Source organism: Anabrus simplex, chromosome 7 (assembly GCF_040414725.1).
Source record: "Anabrus simplex isolate iqAnaSimp1 chromosome 7, ASM4041472v1, whole genome shotgun sequence".
In the NCBI taxonomy this organism is placed as follows: domain Eukaryota; kingdom Metazoa; phylum Arthropoda; class Insecta; order Orthoptera; family Tettigoniidae; genus Anabrus; species Anabrus simplex.
In genome coordinates this window covers 302,019,923-302,027,296 of record NC_090271.1, presented here as the reverse complement: position 1 = coordinate 302,027,296, position 7,374 = coordinate 302,019,923, and the positions used below count along the sequence as shown (strand labels likewise).

At 40.0% G+C, this 7,374-nt stretch overlaps 1 non-coding gene across 1 annotated transcript; it reads right to left on the bottom strand.

Moving 5' to 3' along the window:
- Nucleotides 1-6,048: 6,048 nt before the first annotated feature.
- TRNAS-CGA (transfer RNA serine (anticodon CGA)) lies at nucleotides 6,049-6,125 on the bottom strand. The gene has a single exon. It is a non-coding gene; the product is annotated as a tRNA-Ser (tRNA).
- Between the last annotated feature and the right edge of the window lie 1,249 nt (nucleotides 6,126-7,374).

The following is a 7,374-nucleotide window of genomic DNA, read 5'->3' as shown; positions in this document are numbered from 1 at the left end:
TCATTAAATCACTAAAAATAATAAAATTGATAGAAATACACAAAAAATTAAAGTCTCTAAACACATTCTATTTTCAAGCTATTTAGTAAAACTGTTCGAACCAATAGTAAAGAAGATATGGGATATTTTTCTAATAGTAAAGTAAAACATAATAAAATAGATAAGACATATTAAACAGATTATACAGATAAAAATATTACATTTAAGAGGCACTAATCACAATTTTTTACACAAGGACATAGTCGTCTTCTACTCCACATCAACATGTTCTATATCAAAGAAAACGAACTTTCCTCATTTACAGGAAGCTGGTATAAGTTTCCTCTTAATTTTTTCCTTTTCGATTTCCATTACATCGGAAATGTCTGGAAATACAAAATATGTTGTGCCAGCCAGGATCCTCTTCCTCAGAAAATTTGCTTCGAGCATGCCCGGACTAACTCTCGCCAGCTGGCCAATGAAACGCCGAATTCTCTTCTTCGTCGGAAATGCAACGAGAACAAAGTCATATATAGACAACCAATCTTCCCCCCCTCTCTCATGAGAAGCTAGAGTTTCTGCGGTGGAGATGGCGTGACAGGTTTCGCTCACCTCAAAACTTGAATTGTCTCCTTCTGAAGTTACTGCAGTCTCTATACTTTCATCATCATCATCATCATCCTTGTCAGCTGCATTGGTGGCCAAATCTCTCACCACGATCCCTTTGCCGGAAGGAACAGTCAAGCGCTTCGCACGGCGAACCGGTGCATTTGTACTTGCCTCTTCAACCCGGGCTCGCTCGAGATGTTGAACGAACGATGCAGTCCACGATCGTTCTCGATTGATGTCATCATGTGGAATCTGGCGTAGCACGTTTTCCGGACAGAAAGGAACAATACCCGTTTTTCTGAACCCAGAAATAACATTCGTTGCACAATTTACACCTATCTTATTAAATGTCTCTTTTATAAGTTTAGGGAACTCTGATTTGTGCACCACTCCCCTATTCGTTTTTTCCATTCATCCAGCACACTTCGCCAATCCATCTTTAGGGGACGAAAGAAGGCAACATCAAGAGGCTGGCAAAGGTTAGCATTTGGAGGCAATAGAACAAATTTGACGACATGCTTTTCACATTGCTTGATTACGTTAATTGAGAGATGACTCGACAAGTTATCGCCTATCATGACGTTGGGCACCTGTAATGTCTTTATATAAGGCAACATCATTTTCTTAAATCATGCCTCGAACGTCGTAAGATCAAACCAGCCAAACCAGCCACTCATATTTCGGCTATAACCAGCACCGTTGATCCCTCCTTCTGTCCACGTGTCACACAGATGCTTACTTTTGTAGACAGTGCATGTTGGTAAGACTGTCCCGTCTGCAGCCGCAGCCACCATAACACTGATACTCGTTTTCGACGAGTCAAAAATTCTTTCAGGGTGTTTGACCCCACGTTTCACAACAACCTTCACATTTCCCGGATCATCACAGAAATTTGTCTCATCATAATTTATAATATTTGACATAGGAATTCCCTCTAGTGTGTTTTGCAGGTTATAGAAATAGTCCATGATAATATTTCTCGTAACAGCTGCCCTGAATCGTTTGGTGCTCTCCCCAGTCCTCACTGTGAGTTCCTGATTCCTCCTGAGAAAATCTCGAATCCATTCTAACCCGGGACGGTTATCTGCGAAACTTTTCTCGACCTTCCCAGCGTGGTTCAAGTAATTCTGAACGATGTTACGCATATCAGTATTTCTCAGTGGGAAACCCCACCTGGCACATCACAGCAGCTCTTCCACGAGAGTTTTTTTCCTTCTCCCTGATTAAGGCTGTCGGTGCACCCACCTTGTGTGTGAATATCTGTTCTTCAATTTGTAGTTTAGTGTGGTATATGGTACAGCAAAATGTTCATATGCTCTCCGGATACTCATTTTCCTTTGACGGACAGCCTTTACTGCAAAGTGGATAGAGTTATATCTAGGCTACACCTTCCGACAGGTCCCAGTTTCTTCACATATGTCCTCACCATGATCGGTATTACCCTATAACAAGACAACTTCGTATATAAAAAGTCGTAACTTTAAAACAGTGTAACGTAGAAACTCGCGCAAGAGCTTTATATGATACCAAATAACAGAAGATAGGATTGCAGTATTAACTTATCGCTAGTGTATGGTATGTGACGTTCTGAAACTAAAGTTTCCAATGACAGCGATAATTTAATAAATTTCTCACTTCTTAACAACCTCTCCCGGTGAATTGTAGACAAGAATGCACATATTCTTAGTGCGCAGTCAGATAGCCAACAATGTTCCCTTTGTTTATTGGATCCATTGTCGTCGCGGTTTCGCGGGAAGGCTCAATTTTCAGAAGGAAGACCGAATGATTGATAATGCCCCATTATATCGGAATTACCCCACGTTACGGTTATCATTAAGCACAAATGGAAATGAAAATTGCAATTAGGCCTGAAGTTTGAAATTCGCAAGTACTACCGTAGGCCTACTGAAGGATTACCAACAAAGTTAAACGCGTAGACAGAAGACTATTTCTTTAGTATAACTTTATCCTACTATGCTCTAATAGAAATGAGACCTTGCGTTTGGTTAAATGCTTAAGTATCGAAAGGATTGCCGTACACTAAGAAAAACACGAATATAACAGGCAAGATACTACGGTACGGTACCGTATCTAATATACCTTATCTTCACTACAATTTTCAACTGAAACGTGGTTATGTGATTATACAGCTGGTGGATTACTATTATTTTCCTTACTCCACGGGACGGAGGATAAATGTGTCCTTAATTAGGCCTACTGAAAAATACGAGGTTGTCTACAATAATTTCTCAAAAATATTTCTGTAAAAACTACTCCTACTACTCCAGGGACTTGAATTGCAATTACTGGAATATATGAACTTCATAATTATTATCTAACCGCTCATAAATACAGAAAGATCGAGGGAGCGCAATATAAATTACGGATACTTTAAGTACCTACTCAAAACTACAAATGATTGGAATACAAGATCAACTGTTTTTAATTTATATTTACTTGACTACACTACACCCTTTGTTCACGGCTGTAGCCAACAATGCAATATTTGAATATGAAGAGCGACAATAATCAACAACAATACGACTGTTAACTATTACCGTGTAATCTCTTTAACTTCTTTTTAAATGGTAGTTTACAGGCGTATCGTGTTTTTTAATGTAGTAAATTATTACCTTCGCGATAGTTTGAACGGATATCTATACGAAATACCGGAGAAGTTGCGGCAGAAGTTACGGTACTATTCCTTATGATAATCTGCCCTTGTAAGTATTATACCAACGAACCTACAGATATTTACATATATCTATTTTTAAAGTTAATATTATTACCTAAAGTATTCTCTAAACCTAAATTCGAAACAAGGTACACCTAGCTAGCCTACTTAACCTAGAAAACGTAATTTACTGAAGACCAACTGAATTACTTGTTATAAAATTAAAATAAATATCACTACTCCCAATTTCTACCAACAAACACTAAACAACACTATATAAACAGCACTAAATGAATCAGAAATACACAAAATTAAGCTATTTCAATAGGTTTTAACTAGTTTATCACTACAATAATGCAAGAGCTCTCTGAACAGCCAACCGTTCTCAAGCGCATCCAACAATGCAACATGTAAGAGAAATTAGGCACACTAAGGCGTGCTGGGGTATGGTCAGAATGGACAGGGAGTACGGTAGTTTATCGACTGTGACATTGGAGGGGGAAGATGATACATTGAGGGCATCAGGGGTGGATTTGGAAAGAAGGTGGGTATGCAAAGCGAAAGGCTTCTGCATACCCTAGATTTCAGAAAGTGAGATATTAAAAGTATTGGAATTAGTTACATTATATTTGTTAATAGAATATCTGCTACAAAGATAGTTAGTTAAATTTTTGTCTAAAGAGTAGGTTGGTCAGGTGACTACAGATTTATGAACACAAAATCAAACAGGGTAAGTGCAGGGATTGGTTTAATAATGAACAAGAAAGTAAGGCAGTGGGTAAGCTACTACAACCAACATAGTGAAAGGATTATTGTTGTCAAGACAGACACCAAGCCAGTGCACACAAGTACAGGTCTATATGACTACTAGTTCACCGGATGATGAAGAAATCAAAAGAATACATGAAGAGATAGAAGATGTAATACAATATGTAAAAGGTGACGAAAATCTAAATGTGATGAGTGATGGGAATGCAGTGGTAGGTCAAGGAAATAAAGGTAATACAGTAGGAGAATTCGGATTGGCACAAAGGAATGAAGTTGGAAGTTGGCTGGTTGAATTCTGCACTGATCATAATTTAGTAATTGCCAATACTTGTTTCAAACGTCACAAACGATGGTTGTATACACGGACAAGACCTGGAGACACTGGATGGTAAAATAGACTGCATTATGATTAGCAAAAGATTCAGAAACCAGGTGTTGGATTGCAAGACTTTTCCAGGAGCATATGTGGACTCTGATCAGAACTTGTTGGTCATAATAAAATGCCATCTGAAGTTGAAGAAATTGAAAAACGGAAGGAATGCGAGGATATTGGAACTCGACAAGTTGAAAGAAAAGACTGTGAGGGATTGTGTCAAGGAACATGTTGCAGAAGGACTAAATGAAAAAGCTGAAGGAAACACAATAGAGGAGGAATGGATAGCTGTGAAGAATGAGGTCACTAGTGCTGCTGAAGAAAGTTTAGGAAGTAAGAAAATATCAGCTAAGAATCAATGGATAACTCAGGAAATACTATACCTGATTGACAAATGACGAAAGTAGAGGAATGAAAAAGATGCAGAGACTAGGAAAGAATACAGGCGATTAAAGAAATTTTTTTGTTAGTTGCTTTATGTTGAACTAGAGGATTCGATCCCAGGATCCCGAAAACTTTTCAATCCCGTAGTTTCCGGGATTAAGTTTTCAGGATCCACGGATTTTTGGGATTGACGTCATTTTTAAAAATTTGCAAAATAGAATGCGTGAAGCGAAACTCTCAGTGCATTATTTATGCGTCTTTTCGATGTGTAAATGCCTGTTCTCGTTTAGCACATGACTGTATTGTTCATCTCCTATGTGCGTGAAAGCCTGACCACAATGCGTGCATTAGTACATTTCCTCTCCCGCGTGAGTGAGATGAGTGAATGCCTTCTTGAAATTTAGCGTCCAAAAGGCGCTTATAGATTTGAATAATCCGGTACAGTTGGAAGAATCCGATTTCGAGCTCATCGATTAAATCATTGAAAGTTTGGCTCCAGTCAAATTAATTGTAGAAGCACTCTGTCGCACTGATGCGAATTTATTCACAGCTGATGCTACCCTTAAGTTTCTTCTTAAGCAATTAAATAACAATAGCTCCAAGTTCACTTCTAAATTCAAGATGCATTTACAAAAGTGCATGGAGATCGCCGAAGAAATGAGTTGAGTGGCGTATTATGCTCCCTACAAAATCCTCACTGTGACAATGTGGCGTTGGCGTTCGATGATGAAATAAAGCGTACATTTTCAAGTACGAGCAAAGTCCTAATAAAAAACCAAATTGTTTCTTTAATTGAGAGACTAAATGGTAAAACAATGGCGAAGAAGAAGAAGAAGAACAAAATATGCAAGTTGAGCCTACAAATACAGAAAGAAGTAATCGAAACAGACTTTCAACGTATTAGGTCGTGTTATGTACATGTAGTACGTGTTGAAGAGATGTTAAGTACAGAACAAAAATGGCCAGCCGGACACCAGTGGAATCCGAACCCACAACCTCCCGATTTCGCGTCGGTTGCTCTACCAATTGAGCTATGGTGGCCTAGGCCATCTTTGTTCTGTTTGAAAGGATCTGAGCTACAGGTCTGGCACTGCTGCTAGCACACTGTAGAGTGCGTTTAAGTTGCCCGTTGTGGGGCATGTCAATGAATATTGAATTTTCACGACCGCATTGTAATCGAAACAGACTTTCAACGTTTTAGGTCGTGTTACGTACATGTAGTACGTGTTGAAGAGATGTTAAGTACAGAACAAAAATGGCCAGCCGGACACCAGTGGGATCCGAACCCACAACCTCCCGATTTCGCGTCGGTTGCTCTACCAATTGAGCTATGGTGGCCTACGCCATCTTAGTTCTGTTTGAAAGGATCTGAGCTACAGGTCTGGCACTGCTGCTAGCACACGCTAGCAACCGACGCGAAATCGGGAGGTTGTGGGTTCGGATCCCACTGGTGTCCGGCTGGCCATCTTTGTTCTGTACTTAACATCTCTTCAACACGTACTACATGTACGTAACACGACCTAACACGTTGAAAGTCTGTTTCGATTACAATGCGGTCGTGAAAATTCAATATTCATTGACATGCCCCACAACGGGCGACTTAAACGCACTCTACAGTGTGCTAGCAGCAGTGCCAGACCTGTAGCTCAGATCCTTTCAAACAGAACAAAGATGGCCTAGGTCACCATAGCTCAATTGGTAGAGCAATCGACGCGAAATCGGGAGGTTGTGGGTTCGGATCCCACTGGTGTTCGGCTGGCCATTTTTGTTCTGTACTTAACATCTCTTCAACACGTACTACATGTACGTAACACGACCTAATACGTTGCAAGCCTGTTTCGATTACAATGCGGTCGTGAAAATTCAATATTCACAGAAAGAAGTGATTTCACGCTCGAAGAAAAGCTTCAGCTGGAAGTAGAAAACAGCAGGAAAATTATGTCTCCTGAAGCATTGAATGAAAATGAATTTTCCAGAATTGTTAAGAAGGAAGTGAACCTATGCGAGTCTTCAAATTCTACTCGGAGCTATAACCTAGAGCAGGCTTATAAGTATTTACTAACGATTCCTCGAACTTCCATCGAACAGGAACGTGGTTTCTCAGCAGCTGCATATATGTGCAACAAATTGAGAAGCAGACTTGGTGATGAGACACTGGACGTGTTGTTATTTCTCAGATCATATTTTCGCAAATCAAATTAGAGTGTTCCTATTAAATTAGTTTTCTTTATATTTACGTGAAATGTGACTGATTGATGTTATTTTTAAATACTACTTGCTAAGAAACTTTCTACCTACTTATTATGTTGTTACATGAAAGTCGCCGCCTCTGTGGTGTAGTGGTTAGCGTGATTAGCTGCCACCCCCGGAGGCCCGTGTTCGATTCCCGGCTCTGCCACGAAATTTCTGCCACGAAATTTGAAAAGTGGTACGAGGGCTGGAACGGGGTCCACTCAGCCTCGGGAGGTCAACTGAGTAGAGGTGGGTTCGATTCCCACCTCAGACATCCTGGAAGTGGTTTTCCGTGGTTTCCCACTTCTCCTCCAGGCAAATGCCGGGATGGTACCTAACTTAAGGCCACGGCCGC